Source organism: Pyrgilauda ruficollis, unplaced genomic scaffold, assembly GCF_017590135.1.
Source record: "Pyrgilauda ruficollis isolate IOZ18807 unplaced genomic scaffold, ASM1759013v1 scaffold7, whole genome shotgun sequence".
Taxonomy (NCBI): domain Eukaryota; kingdom Metazoa; phylum Chordata; class Aves; order Passeriformes; family Passeridae; genus Pyrgilauda; species Pyrgilauda ruficollis.
In genome coordinates, this window is record NW_024528821.1 from 3,425,812 (window position 1) to 3,452,063 (window position 26,252).

At 43.0% G+C, this 26,252-nt stretch overlaps 1 long non-coding RNA gene across 4 annotated transcripts; it reads right to left on the bottom strand.

Moving 5' to 3' along the window:
- Nucleotides 1-13,758: 13,758 nt before the first annotated feature.
- On the bottom strand, nucleotides 13,759-25,852 carry LOC121363109. Of its 4 annotated transcripts, XR_005956635.1 has the most exons (4): nucleotides 23,785-25,852; nucleotides 22,240-22,507; nucleotides 20,952-21,132; nucleotides 13,759-16,892 (listed from the first exon to the last, which is right to left on the bottom strand). It is a non-coding gene; the product is annotated as an uncharacterized LOC121363109 (long non-coding RNA). The 4 variants fall into 4 exon arrangements; XR_005956634.1 differs by having other exon boundaries at nucleotides 13,759-21,132; nucleotides 22,240-22,482; XR_005956636.1 differs by having other exon boundaries at nucleotides 13,759-21,044.
- Between the last annotated feature and the right edge of the window lie 400 nt (nucleotides 25,853-26,252).

Sequence of the window (26,252 nt, forward strand, 5' to 3'; positions counted from 1 at the left end):
CTTCAGGACAGCAAACTCCAATCCAGGATGAAAGACTGGGATGTAATTAGTGTTGTACGAGGAAATACCAAGCCAAATATTAATTGCCTACACATCATAAATTTGACCCACATCAAATCATTCTGTGGCCATGCCAAGGAAGGGAAATTTCACAGCTGGATTTAAAGAATAATCCAGTCACTCCTCCTACATGTGTAGGGTTATTTGGATAAATGGAGAAAATAGGTTTCTTGAAACTATTGGCATCCCATCACTGAACTGGGTGAGGTGGAAAAGTTCAGAGCTTGACTGGACCAGATCCTCAGCAACCTGCTCTGGCTGTGAGCAGCAGATGGGCCTGGGTGGCATGTGGGGGTCCAGAGGGGTCCTGTGGAGACACAAAATGCTGATGGTTTGCTGATGGATGAACAGAGAAGGGCATGTTTTAGTTGTATCACAGAGGGAAAAAAAATCTGGGACTTCAGCATAGCCTGGAGGCATAAACTCAGGGAGATTTGCAAGTGGATGTAAAGTCAGTATTGCTTAAAAACAGGCTAAAGAATGAAAAGGCAAATAGTGTGGTGGTATTTTCCACAATGTTTAGGTACTCATAAGTCTAATCTGCCTGGGGAAGAAAGATGAATAATTCCCTTTAAATCACACTGAGCCAGAATAGGTGGATCAAGAGTTACACGAGGACTAGACAGATCAGGAGCGAAGCAAGGTGAGCAGAAGGACCATGTGGGGTTCAGGCAAACCCACCTGACCCCCACTGGCTGAAGCTCAGCCCCAGGATGTGTTTTTGCACCATGGCCCTGAGGATCCGAGCAAATGTTTTGGGGCTGTTCATTGGTGTTATCTCCTTAAAGGGAGGAGGGAGGACCTTGACCCTTCATGTTTTCTGCTTTAAGCATAAACCCCTTTTCAAAACCATGCAAAAACATTGTACGACTTTCAGAGTTGTGTTTATCTGCTTAAATTTCCAACCTGAGCAAATGGAATAATGTTATTTATTTATTTATCCCTGTGCCACTGCTCGGGGGCAAATACATAAAGGTGGAGCATTTCCCACTGGAAGCTTTTGACTCCAAGTTTGGAGGAGTTTAGTCACACGTGCCAAGTCTGGTGGAATTTGGCAGAGCTGTTTAAACTTTAACAAGGGTAAAGAGATGAACCTTTACCTCAGCTGTGCCGATGGTTACAATACTATGATAATTCATCAGGAGTTTAGTGCTCAGCTTCCTATTAAAATACCCCAGTCAGCCAGGATCAATCCTTACAAATCTGCCAAGAAAGATACAACTTGGATCAAACAATAACATTTTTACTCAGGCTGCACAGACACAGTTTGGCTCTGATGTGTTTTCCCGGGTGAATTACAAAAGCAGGATTTGGAGATTCTTCCGTCTCGGGAATTAAATGCTCAGAACTATTGGCTGTCAACTTGAAGGATGTTAGATCTGCATCTCTCCACAATTGTCTTAAGTTTCTTGGAATGGAGCCCAGCTATTAGCAGGGGGTAAATAAGACAAAAATTGACAACAATGTGCATAGTAGGGTGAAGCGTGGAAGGCTGAGGTTTAGATGTGAACGGTTAATGGATTTCTTAGAACTGTGGTATTTGATTTGAAGCTTACCATGTTTTTCAAGCAGGTTCACCTCAGTTGATCTCTGAAAACTTAAAAAAAAAAAAAAAAAAAAAGAGGGAAGTATATTTTACTCAATTTGAAACAATGCAAAAATACAGGGTAGTGTTTATTAACATGTGTGTGATTTTGGGGCTTGTGCAGAACCATTCTATGATGGTTAAAAATATGTTTCAAATGTGCATTGTTGTAAGTTTGAGTTGGCCAGATTCAGTTTGGCTGTTGGTGCAGACAAAAGCAGTAAAATGAATTCTGCTTGGTGAATTAGGGGTTAAATATCTGTTAATTCCAAGTGTGTTTGTGTTATTTCCAAACTCCTCGTTTTGTTTTTACAACATAGAGTGGGTACAAGGTTGTGAGGTCAGTGATTCTGCATTTTCACAGAAGTGATTTTTGCTTTATTTTTTCTGCTGCCTTATGTATTTGGACTGTAAGAATGTTTTTTCTCTTCTGTGGCACGAGCTGTGCTTTTTATCCTACAGCACCTTTACTAGGGATGAAAAGACCCAAGAAAAATGATAATTTTACCACAAATCCAGTGAATGAACAGCACAGCTAAAATACGGCAAACTTGTAAAAGACCCCATTTCAACAAGTTTCTAAGGAGCACAAATACAAATACCTTGACACAAGCCCCAAGCAACATAAACAAACCTAAGTGCACATTAAAGCTCAGTTCAGCCAGGTACCTCAGCCTGGGGTTATTGAGGTGTGCTGTAGCCCTCCTGAATCCACAGGTTTATTCTCACCCATGCACATTTATGGGTGTACAAACTCTTTGTCTTGGCAAGCAAAGCCAAGCCTTTACTCCGTTCTCTTTATTTCCCTGCTGAAGCAAATTTTTCTGCCTCTCCCTGGACTTCCTTCCTTGGGAAAAGTGGTGTTTTTCTGTAGGTTTTGGACGTCTTTGTGGAGTTTCAGTGAGTTCCCCGCCTTTCCCCGTGGCAGTGCTGCCTGAGCCTCTCTCCAAGCAGCTGATGGGGCTTGGGAAGCGCTCGGCTGCCTTTGCACCAGCCTCGATTCCTTCCCAGTGACAACACCAAGTTTCTTGGAGACTGAGGTAGTTTTCTACTCAGATAAATCTGCATACAGCAGTGATGAATTTAGTCACACAGATTCTAAAAAAGCGTGCACATAATGTCTTCAAAAATTGGCTTTACTCAGTTGGGAAACATCAGCCTCCAGCCCTGTCCTGTTTTCAGTAACTGTTGTTATGTCCCAGTAATCCAGTTTTATATCTGGAAACCTCTGTGGTTTTATTTATACAAACAATTCTTGATTTTCTATTTTCTCTTGAAGGAGTGGAGGAATTTATGAACTTTGTGTTCCCATGATTGCAGGTGTATATAATGGCACTGGAAAGGAAATTACTGCCATGTATATATGGCTGATGGAGACCATTCAGGAGTCATGATGTGCAATGAGAAACTCCCAAAAACTTTTTCAGGGCATGAATTTAGTAACAAACATAAACCTGAGATTGAAAATGAGCAGCTGGATTGTTCCATTTGGTGAGATCACACAGTCAGCAGGAGTTGGGCTGAGTTGGAATGACTTTGGGTCTTTTTTTAAGCAAAATGTCACCCACTTGGGCCTAAGACCCTGTACCAATATAAACCAATAGCTTAGAGTCAGTGATTTCACTATTATTAGGTCACTGGGTAGAGGAAAATACTAAATGGAAATTATTTGGAATACACCAGCAAGGCCCAGGAAAGTGGGAGAGCAGAAACCTCCGGTGCAGCTTCTCCAGGATTCCTGTAAATGTGGAGTTTCCAGCTCCCATTGATCATTCCTCTTTGTACCATGTGTATAAAATAGCAATTTGAGGTTTCAGGAGTGTCATGTCTGCATGATGAGTCCATCAATTTTCTTTGGCTGCAGGTTTCCCTTCAGTGGCTGGGAAGTAAATTATGAGAAGCTGAAGGAGAAAGCCGTAAATTATTGGGCTCTGCCAGCTTCAATATCCGCAGCCTGACGGAGCCTTGATTTGACAACAATCTGCTTGTCAGTCTCTCTTGCAAAATATTAACACACTCAATTATCAAATGTGTTATCCAACTGTTAAATCTCATGGATAGAGCAGTCCAAAGTCCAGGGTCAGGCTCTGTTTCTCCTCCTGCGGCAAAGCATCTGCTCAGGCTTGGGAGCTGCTCCTTCTTGGCCTGTGACAGCAGTGTTTCTTTAGGGTTAGTTGTGGTTTTTTAGGAAATTCAGGCTCCTTCTGTGAGAAAACTGGAAAGAAAGACACAAGTGTTGTTGCTTGGTTGCCCCGGGTGCAGTCGGAGTTTCTGGGAACAGGGAGTGGGAACAGTGCTCCCCAAATCAGCCTCTTTGAAGAGGCAGAAAAAAATTATGTGCTTTTTAAAAGTCCCAAGTTTTGGACGAAGCACCAGGTTGCCTTCATGTAAAAGCATTTTACTAAACCAAGTATATCTAATCACCAGCAAAAAAAAAAATCTCTTCTCTGAAAGACCCTTTGGGAAAACCATCCCACTTCAGCAGGATTTTATCCATTCTCCTGTACTTTTCCCAGGCAATGGGGATGAACATTAGTCTGTCTTCTCATACTGTAAATTATGATGGGCCACTGTAGATAAGGGGTTTGTGCTAAACATTAAAAACAGTCACCTGGAAACAAATGAAAGCATGAGTAATAACCACATGCAAATTTCTCCCCCATTTATGACTTGCTAGTAAATGCTGACATTTGGAGAGAGGGAATGCAGTACAGGAGGAGGATGTTGGTTTTTGCAATTACAGTCCCAATCCATTCTCAAAAGATTAAAGTTTTACACAGTGGTTGTTCTCGGGAAATTTGCTGAATCCTAATATTTAAGATGAAAGCATAATGAAGGATGATTTTTTTTTTTAAGAATTGTCTGATAGGCTTGATTTGCCAGTTCCCACTGAAGCAAAACTTTCCTCTGACTTCAATTATCAGTAAATTGTGTTGACCTCAATAAGGGTTTTTGCGGAACTGGACCCGTAGCATGAATAGGCTGTTCTGTGCAGAAAAGTGACTGCATGAAAATGGCATCTTCTTACTCATCAGTTCTGCCTCCCGAGGGCACACGAGCTGCTGTGTCTGGCGTTAATGACAGAAATCAGGTTTTGCTGCTCTTTCCTCCTGTGAGACCCCCGGAGCTGGTGGAACCAGGCTGGGAGTTTGCAAGAGTGGCAGAATTTGGGTGGGAACAGCTGTGTCCCCTTGGTCCTCCACACCCAGAGGGGTCTGAGCCCCCCAGGTTGCACCCCAAAAAGCTGTGAGCCCCAAGGCTGTCCCCCAGAAGGGTGTGACAAAACCCAGGCCCCTGTCTGCACACGACAATGAATCAACCATCATTTTCCCACTGGGCTACTCCAGACCGGGAGCTTTAAACGCTCTCTGTTTGACATCCTCCTGATTTATTGCATTTGTAAAGGTGACCTTAAATATTTTAATGGTAATAATTCTTTCAAGGGCTTAAATCAGTAAATGTGCTGTGTTCATATTTTGGCATTATATACTGTAGGCAATTTAATCCATATAAGCAGTTTCAGTGATATTAACACTGTAGGCAAACTGATACTAAAGTTTAAATGTCAGAGAGAGTTTCCATATTACATCTAGTGCAAACAAAGCATTTTTTCTCCAAGTACTGAGGCATAAAATACCAGGAGATAGTAAAGACAGAGAGTGTCAATGAGTCTGAAATAAATAGGAGGTGAAATTTATAGTATTTTCAAATATGTGCCCTATCCAAGGACTGCTGCAGCAGCACAGATCTATAAAATTAGAGATAAGAGAAAAACCTTGTAGGCGCTTCACAATAAATGCACCTCCACCAGGGTATCTATCTGGATTTCTGTAACTCCTTGGAGATTTACTATTTCACCTTGGATTTATTTCCCACTGTGCATAGCATGGTATTTCTATACCATGGCATGAAATACCATCTCCACAGGATGGTACTTCATATTTTCTCCATTGCCCCACTCGTTATGCAGTGACAGGTCCCAATTATAATCACTGGGCAGGAATGTGGCACCCTGAGCCCACCCCTTGCAGGAGGGTGCCAACAGATATGGGCTGGGTTGATCCCACCAAGATTTACCCAGTGGTGCTACAGGAGCTTGGGATCAGGCAGGTTTCCATCCTGTGGCCCCCAAGCCCTGGATGCCTTCTCACACCCAATGGGCAGCCAAGACTATAACTTATTGGGGATAAAAAGCAAGTATTGGGTAAAAAGAGGTGCCTTCCATGGTTTCCAGCTTGTGGTGAGGTGCTGGGTGCTGCCCATGTTGGGATAAGTGATGCCTGTGTCTCTCCAGAGCCATCGGCCCTGGGAAGGTGCATCTGAGCCAGCCAAGCACCGGCTCATAAAACCTGTGACAAATGGTCAAAAGGTTTATTGGCCATGTACTGCTGTGCATGACCCCATAAACCAGCAAGGATGTGTGGAAACACGGGCTGTTTGTTAGGGTGTTTGCTTGTTAAATAACCTGACCTGCTCTGAAATCTCCTCTGGCATCGCCAGGCTGAAAAAGGGGGACAACTCAGTAAAAATAAGTAAAGCAACCCATGAATGATGTGTGGGAAGTCACAGGAGGAGGAAGCACAGCTGTCACAGAGGATGAGAGTAGAAGGGAATAACCACCAAGAAATAACATTTATGAGCTAATCATGCTCTTTTTTTCCTAAGGATTCTTATTCTTGATTTAATCCCTCTGAAGGTCTGGCACAGCTTTGGTGACCATGACTCCTGGGAATGTTCATCACTATCACTTAGGTGGCAGGACTGTAGTACCAGGCTTGGCACTGCCTTTTTATCTCAAGGAATTTTGAAGGTGCTTCAGGCAACTTTAGGAAATTGGATATAAGGGAGAAAATCCTGCTCCTGTTGGGATGGTGATAAAGGTCCTCAGCCTCCATCCTTCCCTTTCAAGCTAAGCCCTGCCAGACCTTGATGAGATGTCTCAGACCACAAACAGAAAGAGCTCCAGACCCCATGGGAGGAAGGGACAGCCTCTGTCATGAGAAATTTCTTTTGCTATTCAGAAAACTCAAACACAAATAACACCTTCCCAGCTGTGTCATTGCAGCAAGGTGAACTTTTAGTGCTCCAGGCTGAAGGATTCCTCTGGAACAGCACTTCTCCCATCAGGAGCCCCTGGCAGCATGATGTGACCATCACCTTTTCTGGCCACAGCTCCTGGGTGAGCAAGTGACCCAATGCATGATTTGCACGTTCCAGAACCTGTCAAAGTGAGGAGAAAATGAATGTGCTCAAAATCTCATTGCAAATTTCAGTCTTCTGCTGAAACAGAGCCAAGAACTTTAATTCATATTCACATCCCTAATCAATACTTCAACAAAATCAAAGTGTAAAGCTCAACCTGTATAATTGTGGTTCTGCCTTCATCCTGATTGCACTTAATTTCATCAGGGTCACACTGAAGAGCTCAGGCTTGTTTAATTCTAAACTCCAATGACAGTCAGAGGAACCCAATTTTTGTTGTGGCTCTGTAAGATTTTTTTGTTCAAAAGCAATTAAATGCCTTTCTTTGGCCTCCTTAAATTGACAAACTGTAAATAAGGGATGTTTCTCCATAGGAAATTATACCACCATATTTAAAACTTATATAGAATGCCTTCTGATAACTGCTGCTACCTCAATAGATGATAAGCCAATAAATTAAAGTAACAGCTCATGAAATTATGAATTCTGGTAGACTTAAGGTTATATAAAATAATTGGAGACTTCACTGCTATTTCCATTTTTAATGGGGTTCTGTGACAGTACGTTCTGGCAGCAGGGCTGGAAAGGTAAATTAATCTTTATGCATCATCATCAAGCAGTGTAAACATGGCCAAACTTAATTAGGACATAATAGATTGTTAAGTGTCTGCCCCTCAGAGGTGAGATTTCTCTGGCAGGTGATTACAGACTCTCAGGCAAGGTCTTCTTTAAAAGACTGGTAGTAGTTCTTCCATGCCTCTGACAACAAACCCCATGGAAAAGCCCTGCCAGAGAGGCAGCTTTCCATGGTCCCAGGGTCAAGCACAAATCTGCAGCGAAATATTAATGCAATGTGGCCTGAGGTTGCACTGCTTTGGCAGGGAAAACTCTTGGTTTACTGCAAAAATACCAACAGGAGTCATTGAAATCTCTACCAGAATGGAAGTGCTGGGCCTTCCCAGCTCTTCTTCCACAGCCATGGGCACCTCATCCTGCTGGGCTGGACAACCATGGAGAGGGGGACTGGGCTGAAGTGGGTGTACAAAAATAGCAAAAATCTTACTTGGCATACTGTCTTTTAGACATTATTGCACATTAAGTAGAGAAATGCAATGCAGTCTATTTTTCACTTCTATTTCTGATATTTTCTTTTGTCATTAGCAGATCCATTCCTGTGTGATTTTCTGAACCTCTTATACTGTGGCCTCTCTTTCCATGGCAGCAGTTTGAATTTACACTTTCATATATCAGTATATATTTACACTTTACTACACATGCTCTTGCTTCTTAAATGGACTAAGTTCACTAATTGAACACAAGGTGATAATTTCTGGTTTAAAATAGCTGCAAAATGTAGCTCCAAAAGCTCAAAGCTTTTTGTGAGAAATGTTGGCAAAATCTGAAAAGAAAATACATTTTATTGAACAGTTTCAATCTGGATTCAATGTCTGTACAATGTGGACAGCAGAAAATCTGGGCAAGAAAACATATTGTAGTCTCAGGGGAATTTTAGTTGTGTCTGCTTTAAAACTCATTTTGTAGTATGGGTTTGGTGTGTCAAGGTCACGACGCACAGTGGCACGAAGTGGCCAGATGTGGAGATCTTTTTCACACTGTCAAATACCAAAAGGTGTCTTAATAACTGGAAATCAAACTGCAGCATCATCTTGAATGCCTTGATTACTCCAAGGTTCCTTTTGGAGTTCAGCATTCTTGATTTTATTTCCTGATAATTGTGTTAAGAGTTTTCTGCTGCTCAATTGCCTCAGGAATTAGGAGATGGTTTTGAGAGCAGGGGAAGGACTCCCCTGCTAGCACAACTCTCCAGGGCAGAAAACATTTCTCATTATGGAAATTATCATAGATATTGTATGAAAAGGGGAAAAAAACAATTTCAGAGCTGTAGGAAAGGTCTGCTGCAGACCACCACACTGGACTCATCTTGTTAATCAGGATAAAATAGCAGAGAAGCCAAAAATATCAAGTTCCCAGGTTTATTTGATCACTACCATCCTTGAAGAGGGGTTTTATGTACTTTAATTTCTATTTTAAGTCTTTAATTCACGTTTTAATTCCCTCTTTGCTAATTTAATATGTTTTGCTTTTGTTTGCACCACCTAAAACTAAAGCAGCTTAATCCATGTATATCTCAGAGTCAGATTCCACCCCTGTGTTTGCTTTTGCATTTCCACTCTTTGGTAATAGCTTTTACAAGCAGACCAGTTTAAATTCTTAATTTTGTCTAATTCCTCTAAATGCACAATGATTCTTCAACTGGAAAGGAAAGAGAGTAGCTCAGAATGATCCATATGTTGAAGTACTGTATTTTCATCATTTAAATGATAAACTTCCCATCAAATATCCACAAATGTACATTCATGACTCCCATCCAATGATCCATTGGCCAGAGGCACATACATTGTTTTAATTTATTTTGGAGTAAAGGTGCTTTCCTGCCGAGTTCGGATAAGCTTGCTATGCACCAAACAGATGTTCAATAAAAGAGACTTTACTGAATATGACAGAGAAACTCAGGGAAAGGGGATGAAGGAAGGAAAATTGCAGGATGTATGGATTCCTGGTTCATCAAACAAGAGGCCACACTTTTAATGGGGGCCCTTTTATGGATGGAGCAGTAATGAAACAGAAGGACTGGAGATGTCTTGGAAGAAGGTGACACCAATGTGTTGCTCGTGGTGGAATTAACTTTGGCAAACCCACTGCAAGAGCACACCAATCTCCCCATCCTCTGATGGGTTCAGTTCCTCCCATCATGGGGAAAAAACACCTGCAAAAATTCAGTTGCAGGATCTGGGAGAATTATAAGTCTGGAGGTGGGCATGTGAGGGTTCCTTCCCACCATGTGAAACACCCAGTTGTGCTCTCGGAAGGCAAAAGGGATTCTTAAACCACCCAAGCCTTACATCTATTCAGGCTTTTCCTATTTGGAGAAAGGTGCTATTTAAGGAGGAGCTGAGGAGCACAAAGCCAGCCTGATTCATCTTGAGATCAAAGAGGGAATGCTGCCTTTGAGATAAAGATGGCTCTGCTTTGAAAGGTTTCTCCTTTGTTCCGGGATGTCCACCCACCACGTGGGACAGCTCCTCCTGAGAGACACACACCAGGAGAAAAGCACCTCCCCTGCCTGCTCCCAGGGAGCTGAACCTCCAATTTTTGGATGTCTCCGTCAAAAAGAAAATTCATTCCTGACCTTCTCCAGCCCCGCCCTGCCTCGGAGCCCAGCGGGAATGGGTCTCCATCTTGTGACAGAGAATTGACTCCACAAGGCCATTTTTAAACCTGGAAAATTTTAACACCACCCTGGAAACTTTCTTATCCGCAAGATGTGAGTCCCAGTGTTGATTTGCCAAGGAAGGGGAACTGACATTTTCCACCCAGCAATCTGCTATGCTTGTCCAGGGGCAGTTCATAACCAGCTTCCCTCATTCTACCTTCCACTATGGATGTGTCAGTGTGATGAAAACTTGAAGTATTTCAATATTTTTGTGGGCATTTGGTAAAATCTGATGATATAGAAGGTGGAACAGGTTCTGCAGGTGCAGCTCTTCCATCAGTGCTCTCCATCCAGATTATTTGATGTTTTCAAAATCAGTCCTAATGGTAGTGGAAATGCCTTGGAATGTGGTGTAGGACAATCAACAAGTGATCTGATTTGGCTGCTGAGGTTTTCTTTTGGTGTAATGGAATGGAGAGAAAAGATAAGAAGGGGTTTCTGGAAAAGGGACCTTTATACTGGTCTATTTCATAGTTTATTTCATAAACTTTCATTCAGGAGATTCTCAGCTTGGCTTAACTCTCCTACAGTCACTTCTTTAGAAGGAACTTCCTTTCTACAACCTACAAAATCTGTATTTTCATGTAGACATGAGATAATAAATAAAAGTGAGTAGGATATATGGGGAAAGACAGCAAAAATGAATGGCAAAAGAGGATCTGAAGGAAATAAAAGGTCTACGTGGTAACTGGCATTAGACCTAGCTACTTATTTTTTTAAGAAGCTGCTGAGATGCTGACCCGAATATTTATCAAGGTTTTCCTGGGCAGAATTACCTGGTTACCAGCAAGTTGAGATGAGAAATTAACTGAGCTGCAGGACTATGATGGGCTTCTCCAAAATACACATTGAGATTTGTGAATTTGCAATGGGGAAGAAACACTGTCCCTTTAATAATAGATTGTTTTATAATTTATTATTAAAACCACCAGCCATTGACCCCACCACCAAGGGTCAATAAACAGGAGTTTGCAACATGAAGTAGGATCCTGTGTAGATTTTCTGAGCCATTACTACATGTAAGTATCTACCAAGAGCACCAAGTCTCCACTGCTGCTGATGAATTCACACATGATGCTGAAGTTTCAAAACACTGAAGCCTGGACAATATTTTTATTTTCTGAGCAATTACTACCTGTGAGTATCTACAACCAAGAGCACCAAGTCTCCACTGCTGCTGATGAATTCACACATGATGCTGAAGTTTCAAAACACTGAAGCCTGGACAATATTTTTCACAAGTTGGATTGGCATTTTTAATAATTCCCAGATCCCAAACACATATGAAATGAGCCCTTGATGAGAAAGGTCTGATTACAAATAACCTGCAGAGAGATGAAAGTTTGTTTTTAATATCTGCCTTTGACTTTCAAGAGGCTTCAAAAGAAGGCAAAGACTAGAAAACAGTTTGATTTAATACTGTTAGATGTGTGAAATAAAATGCTGGACAATAAGAGATGTAAAACAAGCAACAAGTGCAAATGACTTAAATCAAATTAAAGAGCTAATTGAAAATAATGGAATTAAACCCTTTTCTGGTTGTTTTTATTCATCTGGTTTTCAGCACTGTTTGCAACAGCATTTTTTTTTTTTATTTTATCTTCTTTACTTTGAAGAACAAACTTTCTCTGCCATGAAAGACAATGATTTTAATCAGGCTCTGAAATGTCATTCTCTGGGGATGTGGCTGTTAAATGCCAGCAAGGAAGAGAAGCACCATCAACACAAACCAGCGGGGCAGCCACGGAGCGGAGCGGCCTCGGCGTGTGGAGCTCTGATACAACATCCTGATACCGAGATCCTTCAGCTCCCATCCCAGTGATCCTCACCAACACGACCTTGCTTTCATTCTCTCTGTATCTAAAGGAATTCTTTTTTTGTAACGCAGACACTCACAGCTCCAGCTGAGCAGATCTCGGACTCCAGCGAGGAACCACGAGGCTCCGCTGGTAAATCTCTGTTTTCAGAATGGATCACCCAATGTGGAGTGAGCTTTTGTTGGTTTTAAGCAACTGAAGGGAAATGGGGTTTACATGAGGGTGTTTGGGTGTTTTTCTGTTCATTAAAGCAAAGGAGTGACTCCTCTGCAGTGGGGCTGGTGTGACTGCAGACCTGCCTGTGCTGCTCATGGCTGCTCCTGGTTCTCCTGGCAGAGGAGTCCTGGCAGGAACACGACTGTCCTTATGGCTCCTTGCTGTCCCTCTCTTCTAACCCTGTCCTTATGGCTCCTCACTGTCCCACTCCTCTAACCCTGTCCTTATGGCTCCTTGGTGTCCCACTCCTCTAACCCTGTCCTTATGGCTCCTCGCTGTCCCACTCCTCTAACTCTGTCCTTATGGCTCCTCACTGTCCCTCTCCTCTAACCCTGTCCGGCTCCTCACTGTCCCACTCCTCTAACCCTGTCCTTATGGCTCCTTGGTGTCCCACTCCTCTAACTCTGTCCTTATGGCTCCTCTCTGTCCCACTCCTCTAACCCTGTCCTTATGGCTCCTCGCTGTCCCTCTTCTCTTGCCCTGCCTTGCAGTGCCAGGCTGACTTCTCCTTGCTCTCCTCTGCCCACTCCAAAGCTTCCTCCTCATCCTCCAGCAGGATTTGAGCTCCAGGGCAGGGATGGCTCAGGTGCATTTGCCCAAAGGGCCTGAAGCCTTCAGTGCTTAGAAAAATCCTGCTGAGCAGAATCAAGGATTTTAAGGGTTTTGTCAAACTTAAATGATCATTCTGTGATTGCAGAGCACATCTGCAGGGGGATGTTGCCCACAGACCTTGAATGAGGCTTGGCTTTGCAGAGCAAAATTAAACCTGTTATAAGCATTTTGTACAGAAAATTCCCCCATAAAACCCTGTCATCAGCGTTCAGAAAGTGTCTCTCTTTTTTTGACTGCAGGCTCACAGAAATAACTTCCCTGTGGAGTTCAGAGCTGGGCAGCACAGCAGGCTCGGCTGCTCCTTGGTTTTAGAGGTTATTTTTGCTTTACCCCATCCTGCACAGGAGCAATCCACGCTTGGAGCAACCTGCTCTAGTGGAAGGCTGGAACGAGACGATATTTTAGTTCCTTCCAACCCAACCCACTCTAGGACTCTGTGATTAACTTTTCTGCCTTTCTCATGGGCAGCTTAATTTTAAGTCTTGCAGAAGAACAAGGGGAAAACCAACAGAGACAGCACAAGGACAATCCCCCTGCATGTGGAAATGTGGTTTTTTTTAAATGAAATTATTTCCCCTGTGTACTGCTACACAGCCTCTTCATTAGAGGGACAAGAGAAGTGTGTGCTTGCTCAGTGCTGAGCTCTCATGGTATGCAGGGGTTGCATAGAAAAAATCATTCCTGGTGCTAAAAACCAACCTGACACTACTCCTTAAGTTTGGTGAAATATCCAATCAGTCTCAGTGGGTTTTTCAGGAAAAGGAATAAATAAAATAACAGAAAGGAACAAAAAAAAAAAAAAAAAAAAGAAGTGGGGAAATAAAGAAAAAAACCCACCAACCATAATAGAGGGTCTAAAAATGCCCCACTCATTGATGCAAAATTACACTTATTGTTTATCCTCCTTCTACTTCACACAGCTTTATACAATACACACCACGAAAAATACAAGCAAACAACCGACACATTAGTTAAGAGACCTTCCATTTTACTTTGGCAGTTCACGATAATGGAATTTAATTGTGGAAAAAGCTGAATAATTTTAGCTGAATGTCATTTGGTTCATTCAAACTGGGAATCAGGGACATTTTTAACAAAGGTTTTCAAACTTCTTTTGAAATCAGGAAGCTGCTGTGCACAGATAAGGGGAGAGGTTTGAGGATTCTCTATCAGAAATTTCAAGGTTTTTTCCATCTGCTTTTTCACATTAACTGGTAATTATCCAGAAAGGCACATAATAGTGCAGAAATGACAGAAGCTGACAAAGGTTTTCCTAAGATATGTAAATTGTCAGTGATAGGCAAGGTGCAACAGAAAGGCTTTCTACAGCACAATTATTTATGCCAGTTTCATTTGCTTTTAGGTAGCACTGATGGTTCTACCCCACTGCTGCCTTTATCACAGGCACTGCACATTCCCTCACCACCAGCACACAGGGAAGGTGGCAAAAACTGAGCTTGGAGCTTGGTGGTCTCCTCCAATGCCTCTGTTTTCTATTAAATACGTGCACAAGGGGCTGTGTGTGGAGATATTTCTGAGGTGGTTATAACCTTCCCCTTCATTCCTCACGCTGCAGAAATAAATAAAGAATGTGATCCTTCCCAGTGAAGCAGCTCCCACATGGTGGTGGTCTCAGAGCCCACCTTCCTCACAGCAGCTGCTTGAGGGAGGAGGTGTTAGAAGGGACACTCAGCTGTTTGTCTCTGAGGTTCGTTAGCTCTCTCTGCTAATTGCCTAATTCCAGCAGACAGATGAACCCCTTAGAGCTGCTCAGACAAAGCCCCTTCCTCCAGCTCTCTCTGTGCAGGGCTTCTCTTGATGGGGTTGGACAGGTGGGTGGTGGGACCACCACTCCATTTGCTTTTGAAAATTCATTCTGGGAATGTAGAATTGTGGAATTTGAGCTGGAGGGGACCTTTTGAAGGTCATCCAGTCCAACCCCCCTCAATGAGCAGGGAGGGCTGATTTGGGTGCCTTTAGGTTGTACTCCTCAAGGGAGGAAAGATCCCCTCTCCCCAGATTGTCCATTCAACCTCAGGAATTATTACCCATGGCATTACAAACACGCCATCCCCTTGCTCTGTCCCAGCAGGTCACCAGGCTGGGCTGCAGCTCTTGAGCAGGGTTTTACAAGGATATTTTAAGTCTCTACTGTACAGACAGAAGCATTGGGTTTTGATAAATACTCCTTTGCCAAAGGAGAAGTTGGGCTGGGCTTCTGAGTCCTTTTGGGAACTTAATTCTTATTTAAGTGGAGAATAAGGGGCTGTCCTGGGAGAATTTCATGCCTGACCTCCCCCTCATCCAGCTCATACCAGAATTACAGGTTTTAATTAACCTTTCCTGGGAATAGGACTTCCCATGTAACTTCACCTGTACCAAGAGTTTATAGGATCTTTAATGGACGGAAGGACTTCACCTGCTGTAGTGGCACCAGTGGTGTTATGGTGGGATAATCACTTCCCATCAGCACCTAAGTGATGTTAAAGTACCCTGATGGGAGGAGTTTCCATGTGTTTGTGGGGGTGGAATTAATTTCCTTTATGGTAATAGTCCCTGAAGTTAATGGGTGCTGAGAGAAAGGAAACAAGATGCAACACAACAAATTTGTATAAAAACCCCACAAGATTGCATTTGAAAGTCAATAGGCTTTGTTATTAACTCTAAGGACCTTTTCTCCTGTCTGGTGCTTTGTTTTCCCAAATCAGGGAGGTCAAATTCAGTGAAAGGCTTTGGGAGGGGTGGACAGGAAGGGTTTCACCCACCAGAGCCTTTGGGCTGCAGCTGTTGCCCAAGGTCTGTCTCTGCAGGAACCAGCCTGGGGTTGCTTGTTCTCCTTATTTTATTTGGTTTTTTTTAAGACAGATTTTCTTCCAGGGGTGTTTATGCCATAAAGATTCAAGAAAAACTTCCAAGAGCTTCTTGGTCGGTGCTGAACCCCCCCAGGATGTGCCGGCTCTGGGGGTTTGGATTAAATGTCCCAGCAGCTGATTTTTGGGGGCTCATGTGTTCATGGCCCCTTTTGTCCCCCTGTTAATTCCCAGGACTCCTTCCTTTCCCTGTGCAGCCCCTGGTAGTGCTGGTGGGGCAAAACCAGCAGCTCCAGATGCTGACACTGGGCTGTAGCTCCACTGAATGCTGTGAAAGCAAAAAAAAAGTCAATAAATTATTAATTGCAAAAGGAAACCCCAGCTCATGCTCAGGGGGGACTCCAGGACAAGATGAGGTGGGGGAGCAGATCCCAAGCCCAGCTGGAAATGGGTTTTGGGAATATGCAGGTGAATTAAATAAGGTGTGTGGGCCAGCAGCATCCTGCTGATGTTCACACAGAGCATTTAGGATATTAAAAAATTGCCTGAGTGGTAATTATATCCTTAAACTTTCTGGATTTCCTTTGGTTTTACTTTTTTGGGGTTCTTTTTTAAAATAAAGTTTAAATTAGATCAAAAACCACCAGGCCTGTGAAGAAGGTCCCGGGTGGTTTGTGCACAGCAGAGCTGAGGACTTTGGAGTTGTCATACACAGACATCAGGTGAGAGCTGGCAAAAGCACTTTGAGAAGGCACAAAGACACTTAAGGACAGAAACCCTGAGGATGCTCAATAAACAATCACAGGAACGGTGCCTGTGCCGTGAATGTGACTTTGCCACTGTTGCACATTTCTGCTCCTGTTTGTAATGACATTTTGGCCACTGTCTAAATACACAGAAATGGCCTGAATGCATCATCTGGATTATCTGATGTTAGTTGGAGTTTTTGGAGTTTTTTTCTACAGCCTCTTGGTAGACTTTGAAAGAAAAAAAAAAAAGGAAAAGAAATTAAACATATTTCAGAGTAATTGAACTGTGTTCACATTAAGTTACACTAAAATTATTTTTAATTAAATGAACTTCCCCTGTTTGTAGCTGGAAGGTACTTGTGTGAGATAAAAACTCCATTCTAATAACGCTGAGACTCACCAGCACTTAATTAGCATCACAACTCAAGGCAGAGGGAGCAGGGAGGTGGGTCTGTTCTGCTGGGTGGGATTTTGGGAAGGGATGCTCAGCCCCCCATCCCAGAGCCCACCCAGCACCGCGAGGAACACCAGGAGGGAAAATCACACCTAGGATTTGACACAGTTTGTGGCAAAAGCAATTATAATTAACATTATATTAAATATTAAGTCAAGATCATAAAATGTTGATTGGTACTGATTAGCTGCATAATCCATAATTAGAAATCACTGCACCCTTCAGCAAGTACTGTAGTGCCTTGCCTGTGATTTCGCCGCTAAATTAAGTGAGAGTGATTCAGCTTCTGCCCTGAGTTTTACTCCTGCATTTCATTTAGGGCAGAAGCACATCCAGGTAAAGAAAGGCACAGGATCTGTTTCCACTCAGTCTGCTCCCAGATTACCCATCCTAAGGGCAGCCCCCCACCCCTCCCATGCCCATGGAGAAATGATGGCCAAATTGCCCTTGACCATTCTCAGCTCTGCTTTGGTTGTGTCCAAAAGATGTAGGGAGAAGCTTTGGAATTCCCTGGGGAAGTGCTGGAGTCCCCATCCCTGGAGGGGTTCAAAATCCACGTGGATGTGGCTTTTGGGGACATGGGGTAGTGGTGGCCTTGGCAGTTCTGGGAGATGGTTGGTCACAATGATCTTGGAGGGTTTTCTAAACCTAAACGATTCCATGACTGGATGGAATTCTGCATTCTCTGAAAATTCCTTGTGTATTTCCTCACGCCAAAACAGGGACTGCAGAAGGTCAAGCTGAGGCCGTGCCCTCCTGGCTCAAGCCAAGATGAAGCAGCATCAGGCAACTCCAAGGTAATGATTTTTTTTGGCCCAAATTCAAAATACACCTCAGGACACCTCAGCAAGGAGGGAGCAAAAAGAGATTCTTTATTCTGATTTGAGTTTAGAAGACCAAACCCATCTGTGCCTCGCTCGTTAATGGGGTGGAAACAGGGACCCTGTGGGGAAGTCGGTGGCTCTGGGCTGAGGAGCTGCTGCAAGAGGGTGAATTATTCAGGGTGTTATCAAGGCTTGCTGCAGCAGCCCTGCTTTCCCCTGATTTTATGGGTCCATTTATCCTGGATATCCATTTGTAATGGATAATGTCATCATCACACACTGGGAAACGCTCAAGTTTTGTTGAAGGAAAGAACAAAGTCCCCTAAACCATGAGGTTTTATGTCTTTCCTGCTAATTTCAGTCACTGCCTTGGCTGGTGACCCAGCTGTGATTTTCCACAGTAGAGCTGGATAAAAATAATAAAATTTGGTGGATAAAATCCCAAACCCATGGCAGCCTGGCTGCTCCTACTGGAACTCCAGCAGCCTCCCTGCAGCCGAGCTGATCCAGAGGGACCCTCAGAGGCTGCGCTGGGCACCCGCTGGCAAACCCAGGGCAGCAGAGAGAAAACACATTGTCGTAATTCCCTCTTTTCCAAAGGCACTTTGGAGTCCTGGGGAAGAAATCTTTTCATTCCTTCTGCTGTTATCTTTGGCTCTGATTAGCATTGCCTGGGAGTGGAGCTGAGGTTCTGGGCAGAGCCTCAATCAATTAAATCAATGCGGCCGTGACGCTCCAGTGATTTTCCCTAAGAAAAGGTTGGGTCTAAAAGGAGGGCACAGGGAATCACAGGGAATGTGGTGCTGGGCAGGTGGGGAGAAGCAGGAAAGCTGGGCTGAAATCCCTGTTTCTCTGTGCTGGATATCATGGAATGCAGCCCTGGACTGGGTCAGGGGGGTACTTGCACTCACACACTCGTTCCTACAACATTTAAATTATTCTCCTTATTGTATTAATGAGTATATTTTTATTTAAATCAATAAATTTTTAATTTTTTATGTGTGCATTTTTATATTTTTATATAATATATATTTTCTTATATTTATATATATAATATATATTTATATATGTGTATATATATATCTATATATATATACATTTTTATTTTAAATTAATGAGATGGCATAGACCATCTCCATTTTTAAGAGCTACTTTTGGCTACTCCAGGGAATGCTCTGCCCTGCCTGAGCTCCTCGAGCAGCCATGTGTCCTAAGAAGATCTTTGTCCCACTACAAAGCATCCAAACCCCACTGACATCCTTGCAACAACCTGGAAACACCAGCAAGCCCCAGAAAATGCTCCCAAACCTGGTTTGTTCTTTGCTGAAGCATTGAGAGTGTGGGGCTACCTCGGGTGAGCAGCTAAACAAATAAATTCAAAAATTTAAGAAGATTCCCATGCCGTGACTATCAAAACGAAGGTATTTCCACTCTTTTGGCATTTTCATTTTAAAAAATAAAAATTGTAAAAAAATACAAGCAGAATGTCCTCTCTCCGTTGCCCTTCCCTGGGCAGGAGTGCAGGAGGTGCTGGGCACAGAGTGCTGCATTCCCAGTATAAAACTGGATTTGCATCTCCTGCCTGGGACCTACAGCAAATCCCCCCATCCAGCAGACAGCCTTTTGGCTTCTGGAATACTGAAAATGTCTCTTTTTTTGCCTGCAGAACCAATGCATTAAGTCTGAGAAGGGGCAGCAGAAGGAAAGCCTGGAGCTGCTGCTCACCCTGGAGCTGGAACATCCTCTGAGCAGCAGCAAAACAAGAGAAAGCAAAAACACCCCTCTAAGATGGCTGCAAACAGAAGGTCTCTGCAGTCCCTCCTTAAACACTGAAGATATTTTCATTTAAAATATCTACTTAAAGGTAGGTTTAATCTCAAAACTGCATTTTCCACTTAAAAAAAAAAAATCACACGCACACAAAAAACCCCCACCTTCAAAAATGTCTTATTTCTCCTTCAATTTTTTTTTTCCAATTAAATTAATTTAAACAGAGTGAAAAATGCTTTATGCCCTAAGAGCCTGAAACCTCTGGTGTCAGCTGAAACAGGCACTTGTGCTCTCAGCTTCAGCCCTCGCTGCAGGCACCTCTGCTTTGAAGCCTTTGAAGTGTTTGTGGCACAGGAAGAGGCTCTCCTCAGAGAACACCAGTTATTTTACAGATATTTAATGTGTGAAGTGTGTGTGCCTGTGTTTGGGTTCGGATAACGGGGGTTTCACAAGGCAGGTGGGAAAACAGGGACGGGATCTTGACTCGCAGAGCAAAATTGAAGGAAAAACCACCCTGAGAGCAGCTCTTAAGATCCTTCCAGCCTTCATCAGCACCATCCTGAAGATGCAGATGAAATTATCTGACCTTCAGAAGGACCAAAATATGTTTTTAGTGCCTTTAGAATTCACCCACTCTCCCAGCACCAGGATTTCCCTTAGGGGAAGGGATGCCACAAAAAAGCCTGGGGACACAAGGAGCAAGGGGCTGGGGGTGCCCATCCCCACAGGGCAGCTGGCACCACCCCCCGAGCTTCTTTTGGGGATGTGATGCAAAAGCCTTGCAATAAATTTGATTATTGGCTGGATTTTGGAGCTAATTATTTAACTCATGACCTTGCTTGTGATTTGAGGGGTAAAACCTCTGCCTGCATTTCAGGGGGGCTGGTGCAAAATCTCCACCTCAACACCCAGCAGGACCAATTTTGAGGCTGATTTGTTTAAATTGTTGCATTTCCCTTCTTTTTGGGGGGCAGGGGTGCCCAAAGGTTGATGCCTCTCTTTCAGAGCAAGCCACATTTATTCACTGTGCACTGCAATTATTCCAGCTTGTAACCAATGAGGTTTAATTAACATTAAAATCTTAAATCAGCTAGCTCAACCAATGTTATTTGAGCACTGATGGTTTGTTGAACATCTTCTCTCATGGACCGGTATTTAAATAGAAAAAAATACAAAGAAAAGAAATTGTTATATCTGAAATGGAAAAACAATTATGTTCTGTGACTTTGCAGAGTTATTTTTGAGGACATATAATATATTTTTGCTGAGTCCCTATTCTAGGAGAGGCTCTTTCTTCTCAGTGCTTGCTGCTTCTCTTAAAGTAAATACAAGGAAATACAGGGTAATAGATAGGGAAATACATAGATAAGGAATATAGAATAAACCCTCTGTTTTTCAAAAAATTGCCCTTCATGCTACTTTATTTTTAATTTTTTCAGCTTTGCTGCAGCTATCCTTGTCTTAGCCAAGGCCAGGTGAGACTTTTTCCTTCTTTGCAGATCCTGAAGTTTATAAAGCTTCAATCTACTTTTCCATAACCAAATGTTTAGTATCTACCTATTGTTTTCCTTTGGTATTTCTTTTTAACAGTAGTCCCACTCTTTAACCCTCTGGTTCCATTGGGTTGAAGCAAGGGTTCATCTGATCCACCTGGAAATACCAAGTTCCAGGAGATAAGAGTATCACCTGCCCTCCTGACAATTTTCAAACCAAATGCAGCGCAGAATCTTGGCTATATCTAGAAAATAGGTGATTTTTAATTTTTTTTAATTGTAGGAAAAAAAATATGAGAAGAAAGAAAGAAGATCAGTGAATGTCCAGCATTGATTTAGAAGCAGGCTCTGCCAGGCAGGGGGAAAAGGAGCCTTTCCCAATCCATTCCATTTATGGTTATTAGTATTGATATTGTATTTCTCTTGGCTCCCAGAAGGAAAAGTGGGGAATGAATTAGGGGAAAAAATACTTTTCTGTAAATAACTTTTTTCCAATTCAGATGTTTTTAGGAAACAAGGAGGGGGAAAAAAAATGCTTCTCAAATGTCAAGGACTTGAAAGACTAAAAATACATCACCGGAATAAATAAATTAACCCAGAAGACAGGACTGATGCTCTGCAGGCATCAGGGATTAAATAAATTCACTAAATTCAAAGTGGTACTGCAGATAAGAGCTCTTTGTGCTGCAGCATGTACAGCTTATTGATTCTGGGATTGAGGTGCTGTGCACTCTTGTAGAGGGGGCTCTGCCTGATACGGCTTGATCCTGCCCCAGCGCACAGCCCCGCGCCGAGCGTGGAGCCCGCTCCCCTCTCCACATTTATTTTAATTTGGTCTGCGCCTTCGTTTGCTGCACCACATCTGTGCCTCTCCCCCAGCACTGCCTGAGGGACAAGGGGCACTTCAGGAGGTGCTGAGCCAGCAGGATGGGGCTGCTGCAGGAAAGGGGCTGTGGGCATCTTCCATAGGGATGGAATGCCCAGCACTTCCCTTCTCCAGAGGGTTTTGGGGCACTGCGGGAACAAGGGGTCCTTAGGGGAGCAGCTCCAGTGGGGATCGTGGCTCTGCACGCTCACATTTTGTTACAGGAGCCACCAAGGAATGTGTCTGACCAAGGTCAAAACATGACCTGAACAGAGAAGATGAATTTTTCTGGACAAAAAAAAGAAAAAGTGGAAAGGTTTGTAATAAATTCGAGGGGCGGTTGCACACCCAAGTGGAATGAAGCTGGGAAAGTTCCAGTTTACCTGTTTTCCACGGCAGAGGATATTTTCACCCCCTTGGTGAAAAAGTGTCAAAGTCACTTCCCACTAACACGGAAGGACATTTAATCCCTCCTTTGGAAGCTCACCTGGTGCTCAGCTCAGGTTTCCTCCACAGGCTGCTCTGAAGGCCCAGCAGAGCTCACCAAACACAGAATTCCATGATCTCCCAAGGAAGAGAAAGACCTCCAGGCCTCTGGAGGTGTGAGGAAGCAGCTGGCAGGGCAGTGATGCTCTCGGGATGTGCCGGTCCCCTGGGCCATCCCTCCTTGGCTGAGGTGGAGCAGCACCAGCTCCTTCCCAGCCTCGGGGCATCCTTGGGTGCTGACTTCCTGAATCACACCAAAAAGAGCTGATCTGACCAAGGGGAAAGGCTTTTATTATTAATTGTGTCTTAGGTACGAGGGAAGAGCTCAGGGAAGAGCTCCACGGCATGAAAGAAGTTGCCAGAGGGACTTTTGGGTGACCTCCCCAAATCCCTGTATTTCCCTCAGGTTTGGCAAATCTCCCAATATCTTTCACCAAAATCAAGCTCTTAATCTCAAGACACCTCTCCTACGTCAGGCTGCCTCCTGAGCACGATCCACAGGGCCCGTGTTTCAACACCCAGGATTCATTAATATTTCCTGCAGAGTGCTCAGTAAGTAGCAAATAAAGCAGGAAGTGTCCCAGATGTTGGAAAGAAAAAATGGAATTATTCATTGCTTACTAACATCAAATGCTAATGTGAGAAAAGCATCCTTGAAGAAATCCTTGACTAAAATTCATCAGAGTGATGTGAAATCACTGTTTTAATTATGCATTTTGAATGTATTTATTAGTCCCGGTTCTGATCTGACTTACAGATGTTTAGCAGTGATAAGGGTCTGCTGCAGCCTTCGGAATTACTCATGATTTATAATGACAAAACTTGGATCAGAATTAGGTCCTTGTCACTACTCTATAATATCCTTTCATCAAACTTCACATTCAACAGATGAAAGCGAACGTGGTTTCTGCAATTTCCAACTCTACCACTGAGCCCATGAGTTCCTTTTTTTAAAATTTCTCCTACAGAAGTGATGACTCTCACAGCAAATTTTGTCTGCTTGAGTTATACTAGCCATGAGAAACTTGAGAGCAAAGGAATTGGAGTCTTTAATCCACTAAAATGATGTATTTGGCCTTGTGTTGGCAATAAACATGGAATTTTAATGAAAGAGTTAATTGCTTTAATTATGCAAGTCTACCATCTCATTCTTTCTTATTGTTGTGACTATTAGATATATACCTAACATTGAGAGATTTTCCAAATCTGTGGAAAATCCAGGGATTTGATGAGGTTACCCAAAAGCTCAATACCAGACAACAATTGGATGTGCTCAATACCAGATATTTAAAATAAAACACCCTCTGTTCAAGAATTATTCAAAGCCATGTGGTTTATTTCCAAAGAATGATGGAATTTTAAACTATTGCTTGTTCTAGAGCTGATCCAGAAAGAGCAAGTCTCCAGGGATGCTTTACTCCCTAAGGCATGAATGCATGATTAAGCTAAATGTATTCCATAAATGCCTTGATGACATTAAACTAAATTTTTTAAAGAACAGATGGAGAAAGTTAATAAATATTTCATTCTATAATATAAAACTCACTTCTATATTCACAACTTCAGGGATCCTCAGCTTCACAGATATCAATAAGTCTGATGGATTTCATGCTGCATTCTCATTCTTCTGCCCTGGTGTCTCTTATGGGATCATCATTTCTGCATGCTTGGATTGTTTTATGGGATCAGTGAAAGGCAAGTGACTGTAAATCTTGACCTCTTCTGCTCCTGGATTGTATACTTTTATTCTTTGTGACCATAAGTGCTCATCTCCACATTGAATAGATAATTAAATGACAAAAATTATTCAAAGGTAATTTACTGTGAGAAATTATCCCTTGAAGAACTGATGGGGAACTAGGCATAACCCAAAGAGAAAAAAAACCAGTTTAGAATGTCCAAATAAAACACTAAAATCTCTGTGTGTTTGGGGATGTCATGAAACATCCATTCACTGGGAAAAAAACCATGATTTTTACCTGCACATCCCAATTCTATTCAAACAAAATTTCTATTAAGGGAAAACAGCGTGGATATTGCTTAAGAACTGTAGCCCAAGCCTGTTATTCATATGAAAGAACTAATCTTTACATGAGGGAATTACAATTCCTCACTCTGTGTATGCCATGAATCTTGTAAAAGAATAATTAGAACTTGCTCCGAAAAGAAAGAAGCGGCAGACTTGAATAATATTTTAGGAAGAGCATTAACAAACATTTTTACACTGCTAACAATCTTCAGCGCTTCCTAGCAGAGATTTACATTCCATTATTAATTAACTGCACTGAGTCAATAGTGTGACATAAAGCTCGGGAGATGTGAGTTGAGCACAAACTCTGACATCCACGAGAAGGGCGCGTTTTGAGAAGTTTGATTTAAAATTTATGCAAATGAGCTCAGCAAACAAGGACCCAACAAACTACTTCAAAGCACCATGCTCCAGCCTGAAAAACACGACAAGATCAAATCTTTGTCATTTCTCAAGTGTCTCTACAAACCTCTGCATATTCAGGACAAATAATTTCACCCCCAGTAGCCGGATAGTTTGGTGGAGAACTAGGAGGTGATTGCTCTTTGCAGGGTCACTGCCACATCAGCCTGAGTGACTGCAAGAATTTAAATGTATTTAAATGTCATATAATTTGTCATTTTAGATCTGACTCTTGTAAGGTGTCCATAGAATACAACAAGGTCCCAGCTGAGCTGCCTGATAGGGCTGACCAAAACAAAACAAAAAAAAAATAGCAGTGTCATTGTCCTAACTTCTGTTCCTCCAGCTCCCACCATCATTCAGTTTTTGGGTTGAGAAACTTCCCCAAACTGTGTCCAGGGAAAATATGCAATTCAGGGTAAGGACAACAATTATTCAAAACAAATTTATAGTGAGAAATTGCCACTTGAAGAACTGATGGAGTACAGGCACAAACCAAGGTGCTATCACATTATCATGCTATTGTCCTCTCTCCTTTTCCCTCAACCAGGATCACCTTTCAGTTTTTGGATTGGGAATCTCCACAAAACTGCATCCAGGGAAAATATTAAATGCAGAGCAAAGCATTGCTGCAAAGAAATACTAATTAATTCATGTTATGTTTCAAGCCACAGAAATTGGTTTATTCCCTTATTGAAAGTTAGGTTAGGTCCAGGTACATTTGTATCTTCAGAATCAGGGCTTTTAAGGAAGAAAAAAGTTTCTCATGTTTCCCGACATCCCATTAAAATGGTTGTCCTTTGACGTCAATTAGAGCTGGCTAAGAAAAAAAAAATCATCCTTAATTGCTTTTTAGAAATAGACATTATTGCTTGCACCATTGCAGCCAGATTCGATTTCCTTTTACAAGAAACCAGGATGCTGGGAATGCTGTAAAACTCCAGCTCTGCTGAATATGGATGTGGAGCTCTGCTGACAGAGAGCTGCTTTCACCTGGGCTGCGGGAAAAACTGGTGCAAACCCCACCAATGTGGTGAAATATCTCCAAAGTGGAAAAAGGCTGGAGCTGGATGTTCAGCTGGGGCTGGTTTGGGATGGGCAGTGGTCGGAGCCAGGCTGGCAGAGCTGGGGGTGCTCACCTGGAGAAGAGAAGGCTCCAGGGAGAGCTCAGAGCCCCTGCCAGTGCCTCAAGGGGCTCCAGGAGAGCTGGAGAGGGACTTGGGATGAGGGATGGAGGGACAGGACACAGGGAATGGCTTCCCACTGCCAGAGGACAGGGGGAGATGGGAAATTGGGAAGGAATTCCTGGCTGTGAGACTCTGGCAGAGGGTACCCAGAGAAGCTGTGGCTACCCCATGCCTGAAAGTGTCAAAGGCCAGGTTGGGTGGGGTTTGGAGCAACATGGGATAGAGGAAGGTCTCCCTGTCCATGGCAGGGGGGGGAAAAGGATGGATTTTAAGGTCCCTTCCAACCCAAACCACCCTGGGATTCTGTGGATGCTCAGTGCTCCATCCCTGCCTCCCCACGAGAGTGAGTGTAACCTATCCCCACAATTACAGCTACAAAAACCATCAAGCCCTCAA